This window comes from Lissotriton vulgaris, chromosome 1_1 (genome assembly GCF_964263255.1).
Source record: "Lissotriton vulgaris chromosome 1_1, aLisVul1.2, whole genome shotgun sequence".
In the NCBI taxonomy this organism is placed as follows: Eukaryota; Metazoa; Chordata; class Amphibia; order Caudata; family Salamandridae; genus Lissotriton; species Lissotriton vulgaris.
The window spans coordinates 445,250,896-445,270,230 of NC_141685.1; the positions used below are offsets into that span (position 1 = coordinate 445,250,896).

Consider the following 19,335-nt stretch of genomic DNA (forward strand, 5'->3'; position numbering starts at 1 on the left):
TACAGTACCATATTAAAGCAGTATATATTACTATCATAGGCTATAAAGGTAAAGAAAAAACTAGTTTAGTAGCCTATCTATGTCCTTACTTAAGAAATGACCAAACTTAAACTTCAACCAATCAGGCGACAGCACACCTAGAGCACTCCCAAGAGAGGCTGAGTCCCTCAGATTTTCTACCCAACGTCGTGTGCAGGGAGTCCTCTAAGATCTGCTCAACCACCTGTCATTGGGTATAGGAAACATTTTATTTTAGTTTTTTTTACTATGCCTTAAAGCCAACTAAAAGTCTCTTTTGACCATATAGCTATAGTGTGAGGACACGTCTTTTTTGATGATCCATATTTAAATAAATTAAAAAGAATGCTTTCTTGGATTTCAAAAAGCGGACAATGACATTTCTTCGACATCTACGAGGGTCACATTTACGGAACCGAGTGGAAAATATGCTCCCAAGATGTTCTTTCTATAGGCTCAGCACGAGTCCACTGGAGACAGTTTACAAGGAGAAAGCTACTCTCCTCTGGAACTTTTATGTTTAAAACTATAACTCCTGCCATTCTCATGGAATGTTTCCCCCTCTAATGTCCTCTTAAGATATGTCGATGGCAAAGCCCAAGGCTGATAATGTCCCGCAGGCAACCCCTGTACCTCGCAAAGGAGTTTGCCGATTGGTCCTTGAAGGAAAACACCAGCTGGGTGTCATCTGCATAGGAGATTGTTATTATTCCCCATTTCGAAATGAGTGAAAATAGTGGAGCCTGATAGATGTTAAAAAGCAGAGGACTGCGTTGTGAACCCTGAGGTAACCTACACCAAAGGGCTTGGCTTCCGATTTAAAAGGGTGACGGGTGACACTTTGCATGTGGTCGCTGAGATAGGATTTTATCCAGTCAAGCACCGTCCCTTCTACTCCTTTTCACTTAACCCTGTCCAGCAGTGTTTGGTGGTCCACCGTATGAAAAGGCAGCGGACAGGTCCAACAGCACTAACATGTCTGAGGCACCACCGTCCACCTCCATTCTTATAGATTTGGCCACCTCCAACAAAGCTGTCTCAGTGCTGAAGCCCGCTCGAAAAACGGACTGTTTCATGCAAGATGTCACAACTGGCAATAAACTTGGTGAGTTGATATTTGATCAATCTTTGCAGCATCTTTGCCAGTGCAGGGAAAAAAGAGATCGGACGATAGTTTTTTAAATCACCCGGATCAACATTAGGTTTCTTCAGGAGGGGTAAAAGCATAGCATGTTTCCATGACTCTGGAAAGACGCTGGATGTGAGTGTGTTATATATATAAGGTTCAGGGTAGGATTAAGAATGTGGGTGAGTGCTTCCCACAGCTTCGGACGGGGGGCAAGGGTCTTCAGGAGATCCTGATTTACATTTCAGAATTTAAACCAAGGATTCCTGAAGTGAAATAGGGTGAAATTCAGACGAGAAACCCTCCACAACATGGCTGTCCTCCGCTTCCAATTCAATGGTGTCACATCGAGAAGGAATCATATACTTTATGAATTTTTTCCTCAAAGAAATCCGACAGTTTTGCACACAAAGATTGTGACAATGGTTTTTTGCTTTCTAGCGCTACTGGATTAGTAAAGGATTTAACTATCTCAAAAATGTATTTGCCAGAGTTTTCTTCTATATTTATTCACTGCACAAAGTAGTCCCTTCTGGCAACTCTCATAAATGTAAATGTAAATTGATACTTGAATAGCGCACTACTCACCCGCAAGGGTCTCAAGGCGCTTGTACGAATACCGCTGTGGAACCCATCCTGGCTTTCCCTGTGAGGCGTCCACTCCTGGGCACCTCCAAGGTGGAGGTCAGGCATCCTTAGCGTTGTGGGGGCCGTTGTGGAGATTAAGCAAGCTATTGCCGAGAGTTGCAGAGTGAGACTTCATGATTGGAATAGGCACTGAGGCGTGAAATATCAGGTCAGTGGAATTTTTGAGCCCAAGACCCGGCGAGGCGGGGAATTGAACCCTGGTCCCGGGCTAGACCTTTGCACCAGGGTCTGCCGCTCTAACCATTGAGCCACACTTCTCATGGCTTCGTGAAGTTCTTTTAGAGCTTCCTTATAAGTCCTTTTTGCCTGTGGACAGTATGCTTTCTTTCAGAGGCGTTCTTTATATTTACATTTACTATTTATCATTCTAAGTTCCTCCGTGAACCAAGGAGCCAATAGGGTGAGTCTAGGGGATCTGCCTAGTCTGGCTGGAGCAAGATTATCCAAGGCGGCAAAGATCCACCCGGCCAAGGCGATGGCATCCTTATTAGGGTCCGTTTCTTCCAGTTCCTTTTAGGTGTTTTTAATGTATATCCATTCCGTTGAGGTGTTGCTCTGCTGTATAAAAATGGGAGCAGAAAATGGTCTGTCCAGATCAGTTGCTGTGGGGGCTCAATGACAAGGGAGGGAAAGTTTGAGAGCACCAAGTCAAGGATGTTGCCAGTACAGTGGGTAGGGGACCTTACATGCTGCGTGAAATTAGCTCCCTCAAGTGACATCATCAGCTGAGATGCCTAAGTGCACTTCGGGTCTGAGATGTGTAGATTAAAATCCCCTAGGGCCAAGTAGTTAGTGTAATGTAGTTACTCCTGTGCAACGAAATTGCAAAGGTCTAGAATAAGGCTGGGAGGGCAAAATGGGGGGTCTGTAAATAAGTAATCCTGCGAGGCCAGACATCGTCCAGTTTTTATCCCGAAGTTTAGTCCTTCAATCACGCCCAGGTTCAAAAACTCCATCGCAGAGATCTCGTAGGAGTCTCTTGTATAATGGCTACCCCACCTCCCAATTTATTTCCTGGCCTGTTTACGCAATACATTTTGAAGCCTGGCTTCACTCAATAACACATTATGAGACGCCATTAAATTCACCGGCCTCCTTAAGGTGTGAACGTACTTGGCTTTTGTAGTTACCCAAACCGTGCCCTTCACTACTCTCTTCCGGACTGACATCCTTCTACCCTACTCTTCACAAGACGTCCTTTGTAACCCTTGTTCAAAGTCTACAAGGTATGTTTCACCTTTTATGCCACTGCAATCAGCTCAGCATGGTGATCCTTCACCCAAGAAGCTTATGCCTCTACCGGAGATGGTGCCGTCTTCAGCAGCACTTATATGGTGTCAGATTACTGGTATTCCTTCCAACCCGGATGGGACATAAGAGATATGATGGTGTGAGTGTATCTAGTAGGGTTTAATAAGCTTCTACATTTGATAGCTCTAGTATAAACATTGGTCTGTAAGGAACACAACTAAGAAATTGTCAACCTTTTTGTTCTTCAAGAGTGACTATGGGCATAAAAAAAACCTATAATCTTTATGCTAGGATTCAATGTAGTTGCAGCCGTATATCATTGTACAATCTCATCAGTTCTTATCTTAAAGATGCACACACTGGCTAACTGAACTAGCTGGTGATACTAACACATTAAAGATCATGGGTTTGAGTCCTCAGATGTCAAATAAATAAAAAATGGATCGCAACCTGCAGTGGGCATACTTTTGAATAGGGTCCTCCTTGAACGGGTCAGGAGACAGTTCCCTCTTAGTATCCTTAATAAGATGCCTCCTACCCCTTTGGGGACAGTGATCTTCAGTCGGATGGTTGTAGGATTACTTATCTACACCATACCCCATGATTCACTAATGACTAATGCACCAATAGGGAGGCTTATCCAGTATTGGGGTATCTATCAAAGATTCACATGCCTGAATCATTCCCCGTCGCCGAGGCGGGAGTCCCACGGTAAATAAAATAGTAGTGCCAAAGGTAAATACCAGTAGTAGGCCCTAAGGAAAAAGGCCTGAGGCCCAAAACTTAGTCGCCTATCTACATCATTATGCTAAAAAGACTAAAGTCTTTGTCTCAACCAATCAGCTAGCAGCACCCTCTAGAACACTCTCTGCAGAGCCATTTGTCCTCAGATTTTCTCCGCGCGTCGTGTGGAAGGTAGTCTCCCTGAGTTTCTACTCAGTTTTTTCCTTCATGATGTCTGACAAGAAGGCCTTGTTCAAACCTTGCAGAACATGCGACAAAAAGAGAGTCCATGTTGATGATCAACATAAGGACTGTATCTATTGCCTCTACCCCAAGCATGAGGCTAAAGATTGTAAGATCTGTCGAACCTTCCCTTCAAAAGCTCTAACGGATAGGAAGGCTTGCGTCCTGTTGTGGCTCAAATCTTCTTCAACAGAAGATGATGATAGAGCTTCAACCTTCAGCAAGAGAGCAAGATCTCAGGACAGTTCTTGTAGTGAGGGGAGAAAACATCTCAAATCCTCACACTCCGCTTCTGGTCCTTCTCAATCCTCTGGGCCTATTCAGTCTACAAAAGCTTCAGCTCTCAAGGACTCTAAAAAGCAATTAATCAAAACCGACAATTTCTACTACGTCTATTACTTCTCCTATCCTGTCGACAAGGATTTCCATAGTGTCTAAGAAAGCCGTCGTCGATGATCTGTTGATGAAAGCCTTATCGACGAAGCCGTCTAAACATTCGTCGACGAAGCTTCCGTTGTTGACGAAGACATCTACTGTGACGTCTACGAGTGCCCCGTCGAAGAAGTTATGTCAGTCGATGATTGCCCCGTCGACGTCGAGTCCGTCGACGATAGTTCCGTCGACGATAGTCCCGTCGACGTTGAGTCCATCGACGATGCTTCCGTCGACGTCTGCTTTGTCGATGATGATCCCGTCGGCGACGACTAAAATGAAGAGTCCACGGTGAATATATCTTCTTTGCCCCGTCATCGACCATACTATCTACAGCAGTGGAGCCTAATGGCGGTTCAAACTTTTTCAACGCCTATTTCTTCTAAACGTTTCCAGCTTAAATCTTTCCAGAGACAAGAGTGTTCGTATATCTCACCACTTACTCCATCTTATCTCCTCGACACATATGCCCAAGAGGAGGATGATGACGATGACGACGATGAAGGACCTTTTGGTATAGCTAGTCATCCTTCAGAACTGAACATTAACTGTCAAGAAGATCAGGACTACACGGAACACTACTACCAGGAGGACATTGTTGTTCCTCACCACACAGGATACTAGAGGCATTCTCGGATTTCAGAGTCCAGCCATCTGCCTCCTACCCTCATTCAGGACTGGCAGGCTATAGGCAGCGCTTTCCACCACTGCAAGTCATTCCACCACCCCAGCCTGTGGTAGTTCCAGATCTTATACCTCAGCCGGAGGTTCCGGCACCAATGTCTCCAGTTACAGAACCTCCTCAACAGCCCCAGCCTGTACAGCCTGCTCGAACTCTGGACACTTCTTCAGATGGAGAAGTTGAAGAAGGTGAGCTGCCAGATAATCCTCACTTGGATCCGTGGGATTCATATATTATCCCCATGCTGTCTCCACCAACTCCACAACCACCTCCAGAAGATCTAAGTGGATTCCATAACCTCATGCAGCGAGCTGCTACTAGATTTCAGCTTCCAGTGACTGTAGAACAAACTGATTGTTTCCTCCACGATTTCAAAGTGGAGGCAAGGAAAGTTACCAGGGCAATTCCTATAATAGAATACATATGGACTGAGGGCATCAAAATTATGAAGAATCCTGCATCCGTGCCTGCAGTGCTTCCAAGGATTGATAAAAAATATTGTGCTCCGATTGACAGCCTGTCCTGGCTCATTGGTCACCCCAGGCCTGATTGTCATTTCACAGGCCACCCAATAAAGGTCTAAAAATCCGGCCACACCAATCACAACACCACCGAACAAAGAGGGACGTCGTCTTGACCTAATTGGTAAAAAGTTCTCAACCATGGCTGCCGCCTCCATCAGGGCAGCAAATTCATTAGTGATCATAGGGCGTTATGATCGCCAAATGTGGTCGGACATGGTTGGTCTGATTGACCTTATTCCGGAGGACAAGCGACAGGAGGCTAGAAAGATCTTGTTGGAAGGAGAGCGCGCAGCTTCAGAAACCATCGACTGCGCTCTGGATATAGTCAACACAAATTTCAGGCAATTGGCTGGGGCTGCAGTTCTCAGGCGCCAAGGTTGGTTGAAGGCTACCACCTTTAGACCAGAAGTCCAAACCAAAATATTAGATATGGCCTACGGCGGCGAATTTTTGTTCGGCAAACATATTGATGAAGCCCTCCAAGCAATCAAAACAGATACTGATTCTGCAAGATCTTTAGGTTCCCTACAGTACAAACGGGGAACATTCAGAGGTGCTAGAGGGCATGGCTATTCCTCTAGAGGAGGTTACCATCAACAGAGCAGGCAATATCAGCCTCAATATCGGCAATCTTATCAATCATCGTACCGCCAATCCAATACGGCTAATTTCTCTCGCTAAGGAGGCCGAAAACACACCAAAAATCAAGGGCGAGACTCTCATAGAAACGAGTGAGTTCAGCCGGGCGCCAATCACATTTCCTTCCCCCCCTGTGGGCGCAAACATTTCTTTTTACCTGGATCAATGTCAAAAAACGATCTCCGACCGCCGGGTGCTAGAGAGCGCATGTCAGAGGCCTTCACAATACCATAGCAGACAAACTCAGCAGGTCCTTTATCAGACTGCCACGAGTGGGAATTGGACCACGTTCAAGTGAACAGAGTTTTCCAGGCTTGGGGCAAACCGTCTTTGGATTTGTTTGCAACAAAGCAAAACAAGAAATGCCGGTATTACGCCAGCAGATACCCTCAACAGGGGTCACGAGGGAATGCCCTGACCATGCGATGGTCAGGGATTTGTGCTTACGCTTTTCCCCCGATTCCGTTGATACCAAGAGTGTTGCGCAAGATGAAATTGGAGGGCTGCCATCTCATCCTGATTGCTCCCCGGTGGCCACGCCAGTACTGGTTCCAAGAACTTATGTTGCTATCCCAGGACTGTCCAATCCGTCGTCTTCCAACTCCAACACTGCTGTCGCGGATCGAGGGACAGATACTTCACCCAGACCCTCAATCTCTAAGATTACACGCATGGCTCCTGATTTCTTAGAATTTCAAGACCTTCATATTCCTTAGGACTGCCGTGACATCTTACAAAAATCACTAGCACAAAGCACATTGAAGACTTAAATGGAAGAGGTTTTGCTTTTAGTGTGACTTTAACAGTGTACACCCGATAGAAACTCCTGCAAAGAAAATTCTTCCTTATCTACTGCATCTAGCTCGCTCTGGTCTCTCTTTTTCATCAATAAAAGTCCATCTAGCGGCTCTATCCAGGTACAGGAAAGTTGCCAACATTCCCTCACTATGTTCGTCCTCTCTAATCAAACAGTTCATGAGAGGTCTTTTCCAAGCTTATCCTCTGGTTAGGCCTCCTCCACCGGAATGGGAACTCAATACGGTTCTCTCACAACTGATGAAACATCCATTCGAACCCATTCATAAAGCAGACATCAAGTATCTCACGTGGAAGGTCGCCCTACTTCTAGCCTTAACGTCTGCCAGAAGAGTAGGTGAAATTCAGGCATTCACTATTAAAGAACCTTTCCTGCATTTCTCTTAGGATTATGTTGCTCTTCGAACTAATCCAACATTCATACCGAAAGTACCATCACAGTTCCATTTAATGGAACCAGTGAAGTTGAGAGCTTTCTTTCCAAATCCTACTACACCGGCGGAAAGAACACTACATTCTTTGGACATCAAACAATGTTTAAAGTTCTACCTGCAAAGGACAAAAACCTTCAGGAAATCTGATCAATTATTTGTGGCTTACGGTCAAACCACGCTGGGTGCAGCAGTCACAAAAGCCACAATTTCCAGGTGGATAGCTTCCGCAATCCATTTCTGTCATATCAAATCGAACAGACCACTACTGAGAAAGGTCAAGGCTCACTCCACAAGATCTGTGGCAGTGTCTACAGCATTGTTTGCAGGAGTGACGCTGGAAAATAATTGCCATGCTTGGACATGGAAGAATGTCCACACGTTTACGAGACATTACTGCCTGCAATCAACGAGTCAAGAGGATGCGTCAGTTGGTCAGGCTGTCTTACGACACCTATTTCTTTAAGAACAGATTCAGGTAACTTGTGTTCTTTAATTTTGTATTTATACAGAGGTATCCATATATTGATATACAGATATAATGTATCTTTAGGTATATATATATATATATATATTCCAATCTGGCTCCAAGTTTAGCAAGACCCCTGGCGCTTCTCTCTCCGGTGCGATATTTCTCGGCCGAGCCCAGCCTTAATTTATTCCGTACATCTCTTCCAACCGGAAGAATTAAATACGCACTCACAAGGTTCCTTACGTTTTCCCACGATTTATTTTCTCATTGTTTCCAGTAATTCAGCACATAAAACCGACGCGTTTCGCTGTACACACACAGCTTGCTCGCGGTTAATACTCAGATATTTTTGAGCCCCTCCTATTTTTATAAGGGAACCGCCAAAATGTTTACTTCTTACCATGTCACTTCCTGTTTCAGAAAGCGGAAGTGACCTGGGAAATGTAGTTTTTTTACCAAATTTAAACTACTGTTTAAGTATCATCATTGAAAATGCATTTACATTGATTCTTTTAACATTGTGGTTAAGGTCATTCATCTGGTTATTGTTCAAAACCAATTTATCATTATGGTCATATGTCTCAAGTTATTAAATCGTATGATAGCACATCCTATCAATACAACTGAATACATTGTTATTCAGAATACATTTATGCCCTCCAGTGGGCTTATATATTTTATCTATCACAATGTGTGCCCTCTAGTGGGCTAAACGGTGGTAGACCATTCTATGGCTGAGACGTAGTGCATATTTGTGCCCATCTGTACTCCTTTTTCTTAATCTGAATGACCCCAGTCCTCTTAATTGTTATACATGCATAATCTGTAAATTCTCTTTTTCATTTCCCGTTATTTATATTGTATTCCTTGGCGTTACTGTATACTCTGTCTGATCTGATGCCTCAAAAGAACAAACTGATACCAAAAATTCACATCAAAGATGTACATAAAGTTCCTCACTTTGATTAAGACCCATCGGGGTCATTGTCCTGAAGTTTGATATTTGACGTGATTCTCTACATCTTAGAGTTTTTTCTCTGTCTCCCGCCCCTACCATGTGGGAGGATTGTTTCTAAGGCATAAAACTTTAACAGTGTCCAGTCTCCATTGTGTGAGGTCTCCATGTGCTTAGCCACAGCATTATTTCTGTCTTTATTCACTGTTGCTCTTACATGTTCCTGGATTCTTTTTTTAAATTCATTCTTGGTGCTTCCGATGTATTTCAATGCACACGGACATTCTATCACGTATACTACATGGGTACTTAGGCAGGTTATCAATTCCTTTGTTTTCCATGTCTTATTGTTCGGCATTGTTACTTCCTTTTTATTCGCTGCTATTTGGCACACCTTACAGTGCTGACATTTTATGAACCCTTTTGTTTTCATCCACTGTATTCCGTTCTGTTTTTTGGTGTGATCTTTATGGTGACTTTAAAAGTAAGATTGATCCTCGACTATACAAGGGAATCCAAACAAATTGTGAGTATAATAAGAAAAAATTGGAAACTGTTACAACTAGATCCTACAACAAGCAAAATAATGGGTAAGCACCCCCAGATAACTTATAGAAGATCTAAAAACCTCAAAGATAGACTAGTACAAAGTCACCATAAAGATCACACACTGGTCTTTTACCTACTGAACATCCGATGACAGGATCCCCCGTCACCAGGTTCCAGTTGCGACTGAAGATCCGCCGGATCTCCCTGTGTTGCTGATTATGTGTGACCACCACCCTTGAGGATATATATCTATGTTACGATTTTATTTTTTATTCTTTTTATTTTCAGAGAACAACTACAACAAAAAAAAGGGTCACACATAGGGCATAGCAGCATTGTGGGTTACATATATTCAGGAAGACACAGGAATTAAACATGCGTCGAGTCAATATCCATCATAGGTCTAAGTCCATTTCTTACTACATCATAATCATCAATCACTTATCTCGTCAACAGACGTAATCATGGGGGGCTCACATATGTTTCCCCTGTATTCATTCCATTTAGACCACACAGCTACCCACTTCCTCGGGCACCCCCTAGCCACATACACCGTTTTTTCCTGAGCCATGCTCCAGTCCATATCCTTCTGCCAGGCCCCAAGTGTTGGTGGTGTGGCTGCCCCCCCACATCCTCGCGATGTTCCTTTTTGCTATCGCCAGGCCCAGTGTGGCCCATAGTTTGCCTTTCCTGGGAGGTCCGAGGGTTCCCATATATTCAAGAAGCACCTCTTTGCTTCAGGTCTCAATTCCACCCCCCACACATCCCTCATACAGTTCAGTACCCATGTCCAGTAGACATGTACTTCCTGGCATTCCCACAGTATGTGCAGAAAGGTTCCCACCTCTCCGCACCCCCTACGACAGAGTCTGTCGTCAATGCGTCCCATCAAGACCAACCTAGTACCCGAGATGTACACTCTGTGTAGGATCTTCAACTGAATCAATCGCAATTTAGCTGATATTGCTATTTCCTTGTGAGGCGCTAGCGCCTCGCGCCACTCTTCATCGTCAATCTCGAGTCCGTCTGCCTCCCACTTAGCTCTAAGGGCAAGTAATGGATCCGGGGTATGGTTAATGAGCTTTTTGTATGTGAGCGATATGGCCTTCTCTGGGAGGTGGCCATCTAGTAATCTATCCTCCAGTGGCGAGGACTCCGGGAATTGCGTCCCAGGAGGGATATTGGCTTGTAGTGCATGTCGGACCCGCATGTAACGGAAGTGTTTCTTCCGGGCTAGATCATATGTGCGCTGGAGGGTATCAAATGCGAGTACTCCCTCTGGGCCCCATAAATCCTTGATACGAGAAATACCAATAAGATCCCAGTTTCAAAATCTTTTAGTGGGGCTAAGAGTGCCTAACTTCTCTGAGGCCCACAGCGGGGTTGCCTGGGTAAGTCTGCCAGCCCAGCCCAGTTTCTTGTGGAGTATATGCCACTTCTGGACAGAGTGTTTGGTTGGCCCCGTTAGTCTGTACCTTCCCGGTCTAGAGTAGCGAGCCGCTTCGAAGTTTCCTCCCGGAAGAAGCCATCTGTCAATCTCGTACCCTGGTGCATTCCCCACGCAGTATGTACCTTGATTGATGGCCGACAGATGCGCCGCCCAGTAATATTTCCTGATATCTGGGAGTGCTATGCCCCCATCAAACCAGCCCAACGTGAGCTTCTGGAGAGAAATACAAGGCGCGCCAATCCAGAGAAGGTCCCTCTAGGTGGCCTCGATAGCGGCGAAATACTTTTGTGGGACTAGATCCGGGTGATTCTGCAGGGCATAAAGGAATCGTGGCATGTTACGATTTTAACAAATGGATGTACCCGACATTATATATCCATGTTTGCTAACGAAAATCTGAGGAGAACTGGCTCTGCAGTGAGTGTTCTAGAGGGTGCTGCTAGCTGTTGGTTGGGACAAAGACTTTGGTCTTTTTAGCATAATGATGTAGATAGGCGACTAAGTTTTGGGCCTCACGCCTTTTTTCCTTAGGGCCTACTACTGTTATTACCTTTGCCACAGCTATTTTATTTACTGTGGGACTCCCGTCTCGGCGACGGCGAATGATTCAGGCATGTGAATCTATGAAAGATACCAATACTGGATAACTGAAGTTACAGGTAAGTAACTTGTTTTCTTCCTCCTCTTGTATGTGATTGCGATAAAGAAGTTGTCTTCATGCTTCACTAGAAACTTTCGGCATAGCCCCATGTTCCCTTAGAACATTGGATTTCTGATTTTGTTTAAAAAAAAAGAGTCCACCTCACGATGGTTCCAAGCCCACACATCCTTTATCCTCTGACCAGCAGACTATGAAAATATCTAGACTTACAAAACGCATATGCGCACTGCAGCCTATTCACAATGATAATATTTCTAATTTTCCGGATACACATCTCCTAGTACTTCTCACCACTACCAACTACTCTCATAATTTAAAAATGATCAGCCTTCCAAACCTGCCAGTATTAGCTACTTTGCTTTAACATAGTTCAAGGTAATCATAGTAGCACAGCTTCTCTTATACTATTTACAAACAAAATCTTCCGCTAAAGGTGTGGAATTCTATTACTGTCCAAGGCACCCAAACAAGGTCCATGCTGTACGTCTGTACAAGTCATTTAACCCCTTGCCTGCGGAGGTTAATTCCCCCGCTGTGCTGGGGGCGGTGGCCCCCGGTGCTCATGACGAGCTCAGCTGTGTGCTGCGACGAGCTGAGCACGTCACGGCCACACCCGTTTCTGTGGAACGTTCAGCACAGCGGGGGAATTAGCCTTGTGTGCGAGCGTTGTGGCCATTATGACGAGCTCAGCTCGTCATGAGCAACAATGGCCGTGTGCTCATGACGAGCTCGTCATGAGCATGGGAGGGGTTAATAGGCTTCATCTCCTTAAAATCAATGCAGTACCTCTTCCATCCCAGAGGAACAGATTATACCAACAGCACAGAATCATAACTCACACTAACAAAATACTCAGCCAATCTCACAAACTGACATATCCTCCAAGGACATTCTATGCAAAAACTACTAGGGGCATCTTTCAGCTCCCGCTTTGTAGAAGGTTTCATATCTTTTCCTCTGTAACCCAGCTTCTTTATAAATGCAGATATCTGTCTACAGATTTTGGCTGACGTCTTCAAAGTTTGCACATACAATAACTGGTCTGCAATGTGAAAGAATATATACAACTACATCTTTAAATTTAAGACAAAATTGCTTACCTGTCAAATTTATTTTTCTTCAAAAAGTAGTATAATACAACCTACAATCATTATATCAACAAACAGAAGTTACTAGTCAGGTATACTTTCCTAAAATGCCCAAAGTGACGGAATTAACCTACTACCTGCCAGACATCTCTCAGGCCCCAACATATGGCCAACATAACCAATTCTTCACAGCCGCTTTTTACCATGTTGACAGTAGCGACCAAGAGTAGAACTTGGACCCATCAGGGTTATTCAGAATATTTTCACCTTCGATAAAGCCACTGCAGGATCTATTATGATATGTGGCTACTATAAATGCCAATTTTATATTGCCTAATCCCGCTCCTAAGTCGTAGGGGACACATGTTTCATTGTATGATCCGGCACTTATACTTCTTTTACTTTGCCCTTTCAGGTTCATGTATACGTTTCCACTAAAAGGGAATCCAGAACATGGTCACCTCATCCTCATTCCTCCCAGGTGGCCAGTTACACTAGTTTGCGGAACTACTTCTGGTCACAAACGATAACTCCATCAATTCCTCGCCATGCCGGTACTATTGACCGTAACAAAGATCAGGTCATACACCCAGACCACCCTTTCTCCACTTACGCACCTAGTTATTTATGCTACAACTGCACAGTCACAGAAGTTCAAAACCACTGAAGTTAGGTTATTTACAAAGAAAAAGCGAAAGTAAAAAAAAAAAAATTAGGTTACCAACAATTTTACTTAAAGTTTCAAAAATGTGCCTGCACCGTTTGAGTGCATCTCAGAAGCATCTTATGTATTATCTTCCATCGCTCACTATGTCAGAAGTAGAGCATGCATCTGCATCTGCTAGCGTTCTACTCGCTGCAATACCTTCATGTGCATGTTGTTCTCGCTCTCTTTGGGTGATGTCATCAGTGATGTCATTTGAGATGTCATCAGTGATGTCATATGTAAGGTAATAAGCAGTGCATGGCGGGTGCGCAATTTATAGTTAGCGCTAGTAATTATAACTGGTGAATTTCTGTGTTTTTTTGTAGTTCAAAACGTTAATATTCCTACTGACAAATTTCCCTAACTAAATTATTTTAACCTTTGGTTTTTCAGTTGGGATTTATTTTTATATATATATATACAAATAACCATTTAATATAATCCTATGTTGCTATTGAGTGGTTCCCATGACGTCATAAACCACAAGGTTGAGTGGTTTATAGACATCACCAAAATCCTTAGATGGCACTATATGAAAATATTACACGTTCCCCACCCGTTATGTGCTTTTATATTAAATGTTTATTCTGTGGTTGTTAGCTTGAAAAAGCTGTTTTCTTCAAGGTACAGTTAAAAATATCTACCAATTGGAATTAGAAAGTTTAGGTTTACCTTTCATAAATTAATTATTGATAAAACAATAAATAGTAGACAAGTACATTTAGGTGATTCTGTGATTGCAGCGCTTCCAAAATCATTATGGTTTTGCTGCATTTACCACATATTTTGCCACATAACTGCAAAATGTGCAGATTTCACAAAACTTTATCTAGCTAAAATGTATGAAAATAATGCTGGGAATATGCTGCATAATTTAGAAACCTTTGTCACCAAATTTGGTATTACATGCTGCATACATCTAGTAGCCCTTACAATGGTAAAGCTCTGCAGAGTGGTTGGGTTGTCATCATGAAATCCTTATTGCACAATCAGCTGTGAAATATTTCCTACCGGTTCACTGTGAAATGTGGGGCTTTACACACTGCATTTTGTGCAATATAAGCAGCCAAACATGTAATGCAGATGTTGAACTAAACTTGTCCCAAAAAACCATGGTATTTGGAGCAAGCATAGTAATAAACGCAAATTCAGACATTACTACATGCAAAGCTCAAAACCCTTGTTTTTGCCATAGCAGAGCTGTCTCTTTTGGGTCTTTTGGTCCTAGGTCATATTCTACACGATCACTACTTCACACTGTGGGTTTATAGAAAGAAACTTAGATCTGATTCTACTTAAATACTTATGTTTCTAACTAATGTGCATGAAAGAACAGCCTGGCATAAACCTTATATTTAGAGCAGATCCGCAGAGAGTAGTATGCTATTTTTCACCTTGGTTGAGGCAACATGACCTAACCTAGGCTTTACTTCTCATGAATATTGACCCCATCTCATACTCAACAATGGTAATAAATAGCATACTAGCCTCTGTGTATCTGTCTGTATGGTGTATGCAATGGCACAAACACATGTCTGTGAGCCATGCATCTTTTTTAATCTGGCATGTTTGTGAGGGTTTGATTATTTGGTAAATAGTATTAAACATTGTGAAAGTGTTCATTCTAGTAAAAAGAAATACTTACATAAATAGCCTATATAAACTCAATATTAGTGCTTAATACCTCCGTGGTAATATTTAAAGGGGATGACTGTTTATTTCGTTAGGAATACACTATGTATTAACATTTCCATTGTATATATTGCTCTCTAAATAATTACAGTTTAAACAATAGGCATGAAGCAATGGTGGCTTTTTGGAATACTGAGGCACTAGATTCCTGTAAAGTTTTGCCTCTATGAATAGTCTTTTAAAGTGCCACTGATGAAATGTTCAAGTTCTATGAATGTGTGGACCATTACCAACACATATATTTTACATTTTGTTTGGAGGGACGACTGGCTTTATTTATAAACCAGTGTTACTTGTATTTATTTCAAACCCCCTTCTTCTAGGTTTACTTAGGCCTTGTCATTGTTCTCCCATAAATATCATGTTTGTTCTATTTATTATGCAGATTGTCCTACAATTGCAAGTAAAAGAAGGAAACATTGGATGTCTTATGAATACTAAAGATCTGTTTATTTGATCAGCATTCCCCCAGGCACTCCAGGAAAGTATTTCATCAGATTTTGAACAAGACCACCACATTTCTTAGTATCCAGTATCAGACCATCCCCAATAAGCATTAATAAACATGGCTTCTGCTTGTTCATCAACTTATGAGTGTCTTTACTGTGCAATGTTGGTTTTGCACTATCAAGGCTTCATATAGTAAGAACGAGCAAGTGAGATGTAGGAACAAAGTTTTGCAATGATGCAGGCAGGACAAGGTTGGAAGACAACCTCTTATTTCCTCAATACTTTATTACTTCAACTTTCTGGAGGTCAGGTCCAGAAGCGCAATAAGACATATGCAGCACTGACAGCAAAGCAGCCGCTAGTAAACTGAAATGTGCACAACAATAGGAGCAACAGAATCTGGTATCTTGTTGTGAAGAGTACATTGTACAGGAGTTATCTACCACGGTGCTATGATTCTGTGAAGGAGAGAGAGTAGAGTTTGCTATAATATACACTGGAGTCTATGCTTAGAGAGGAAGTCGGTCCCTGGATGCATTTTGGGTCATGGCAATAAGTAGTGGGTTAGAGATATTGTTGAAAACATAGAATTTTTAGATATTTTCTAATTTGAAGGGTGGTGGTAAATCGGATTAGAGCTAACATCTATACTGCAGTCCTAGTTCTTACTTAAGTACCCAAAGACTTTAGGAGCATGACAAACTAAACTCCAGAGAAGTCTGTGTACAGTTCTCCGTCGTCATGGTCATAGGCCACTAGCAGGAGAGTTTATAGTGAGTCACAAGTACAACTATTGTTCAGAAGGAGACATGACAGTGTCTCTAATGGTAATTTTAACCATGACGTAGAGCATGTTAATGTCTAGGAGTGACCAATGATGGCAATGTTATCTTATGTTTGTATGCCAAGTCGATATCTGAAAGAGACATGTTAATGATAGATTCCTTACCTTAAAATATCCCCAGGCGTCAGACTGGAAATGGAATGTTTTTCGTCAGCACTACCCCTGCGCATCAGAAGGTGACATTGTGCTGCTTCGCGTCCGTCGCTGGCGTCGTAGGAGCAGAGATGACATCATGGAGACTACTTAGGCACCACCCATGCGCACCTACGTCAGTTCTTTCTTTTTCCGCACCAGCAAGCGCAGATCCGGTTAGAGCACGTACCCTAGTCACTTTTTGACTATCCTTTTGAGACTTTTTGTCTTCTCCTTTTGAGTCTTTGACTCCTGCTGCCACGTAGTAATGCCTGGGTTTAAGTCCTCTGGGGCCTGTCGCCGCACAATGTTGGTGGCCGACCCCCCATGACGCCTGTCTCTACTGTCAGGAGAGCGACCATGACTCCCGGTCATGTTCCGACTGTCTGGCCATGGCTCCGAAGGCCTTACGGGAGTGGTCCCGTAAGCTGCTAGAAGCCCGGCAGTCGTCTCCGTGCCGTTCAAGGTCCAGGGGCCGATCAAGGGACCGATCGCGGAGTCATCATCATCGCTCCTCGGGGTCGAAGTCTTCACACTCTGAATCGGGTATGAGATGACATAAAAAGAAGTCGAAGAAGCGTTTTCACTCTACGACGTCCCCCCGCCGGTCTCCGGACGAGGGGACCGGGGGTCCCACCCCGCGGCTCCTTTGGAGCCTGAGAGTCCCGCGGCCTACCCTTCCTATCCGGGTCCGTCAGCGACTCATGCCCAGGTGCAAGATTTTCTTGCAGCCATGGACCGCCTGTTCAGGCCTTAGGTTCCTGCTGAGGCGCCTTCGGGCCCCGCGGTCCCAGTTGGGGGCCCTCCCTTGCCGGCAGCTCCGATCCCGGCGCCGCAGTGGGTTCCGTTCGTTCCTCCACCGCCTTTGCCCGGGTTTCCAGAAAATGTTGCCCCTAGTTGGGACCCTAATTGGGACACAGAGCCAGACCGACACCGTCCGGTGCCGCCGTTCAACAATTTTTTATTCCCTGGTCCCTCCCCCACCTCCGCAGCCTGTTCCACGGGCAGTAGGGAAAGGGGACGACTGGGAGGGGCCTGAGGACCCTCTCGCATGGCAGTGCGGATCGGAACAGAAATGGGCAGAAGTGCTAGAGGATGCCGGTGACCTTGACCTCTCCTCTGACCCTGGTTTTCTTTCTTCTCCTGCTGTGGCCAAGGAGGAGGGGGCTACATACACTGTGGTGCTTCGTAGAGCAGCTAGGGCCCTTGACCTCAACCTGCCTACAGTGACCCTCAAGACTAATATCCTCACTGAAGTGCTTCAGCCGGTAGCAAGCTTTTGGAGCCCCTGCTGCAGTTTAATGAGGCCTTAACTGACGTCTTGATGGGTACCTGGTCTAGATCAGCCACAGGGGTTCCCGTGGATAGGAACGTAGCCAGGCGCCATCACCCGGCCCTGGGTGACCCTGCTTTTCTGTCTGCCCACCCAACCCCAGGCCTCAACTACCCAGGGCACATTCCCTAGTGCTCTGCCGGATAAGGAATCCAAAAAGCTGGAATAGCTCGGCAAGAAACTGTTTTCATCTGCCTGCTTAGGGCTGCGGTCGGTGAACATCGCATGCCTTTTGGACTGCTATTCCCACGCTATATGGGACACGGTTGCGCAGGTTCTGCCTCAGTGTCCGGAGGAGGCTCAGACAGTGCCTTCCAAGCTGTTGCCGAGGGAAAAGATGCAGCAAAGTTCGCCACTGGGTGTGGACTGGGCACCGCGGACTCACTGGGTAGGGCGATTTCCACGACAGTGGCCCTCTGTTGCCATGCCTGGTTGCGGTCCACTGGTTTTTCAGGGGATGTACAAAGTTCTCTTTTGGACATTCCCTTTGATGGCACTCGCCAGTTTGGCATTAAGGCAGAGAGTGTGCTGGAGCGTTGTAAGGACTCCCGGGCTACGGCCAAGTCCTTAGGTCTCTCCACCACGTGCCCGGCCAATGCTGCTTTTCGTTGCTTTCATGGCCACGGAAGGGGCGCCACAGCATGTTCGCTCAGCCACAAGCCTGCGCAGAACCAACCTCAGCGCGGCCGTGGATGTGGTTCCGACCATGGTGGGACAGGGGGCCAGCGTGCGAGTCAGTCCACCTCCACTCCCGCAGCATCAGCCTGAAAGCCTTCCTAGTCCGAGCTTTGGTGTGCACTCCACGCCGGTGGGAGGCAGGATTCGCAATCCCATTCCCCACTGGCATTCCGTTACCTCAGACAGGTGGGTGCTGCAAATCGTCCGAAGGGGCTACTCCCTCCCCTTCAAGACTGCCCCTCCAGCCATGCCACCTCAGTACCACTGCATGTCCGGGGACCATTTTGCGCTTCTCCAGCAGGAAGTCACGGCCCTCTTGGCCAAGGGGGTAATCGAACGCGTTCCTGGGCAAGTAGTAGGATGTGGTTGTTATTCCCACTACTTTCTGGTCCCCAAGAAGGAGACCTCAGGAACATCAACCGCTTCCTCCAGAAGGAAAAGTTCAATATGTTGACTCTAGCTCAGGTCTTGACTGCCCTCGACACTGGAGATTGGATTGTAGCATTGGACTTGCAAGACGCATATTTTCATAACCCCGTCTTGCTGGTCCACCGGCGTCATCTGTGGTTCACGGTAGGCCAAGAGCACTTTCAGTTTTCCCTGCTGCCCTTCGGCCATACCAGTGCCCCTCGGGTGTTCCCGAAAGTGATGGCGGTGGTCGCAGTTCATCTGCGCAGATCAGGGGTTCCAGTCTTCTCCTATCTCGACGACTGGTTGTTGAAGGCGGGCTTACCCCAGGGAGTCATCTCCTACCTCCAGACTACGGCCTACCTCCTGCATTTGCTGGTGTTC

At 45.0% G+C, this 19,335-nt stretch overlaps 1 protein-coding gene across 6 annotated transcripts in view; it reads left to right on the forward strand.

The window, feature by feature from the left end:
• The window catches only part of PATJ (PATJ crumbs cell polarity complex component), a 1,366,227-nt gene that overhangs the window by 1,261,767 nt on the left and 85,125 nt on the right, over positions 1-19,335 (forward strand). The gene's annotated exons all lie outside the window — the stretch shown is intronic.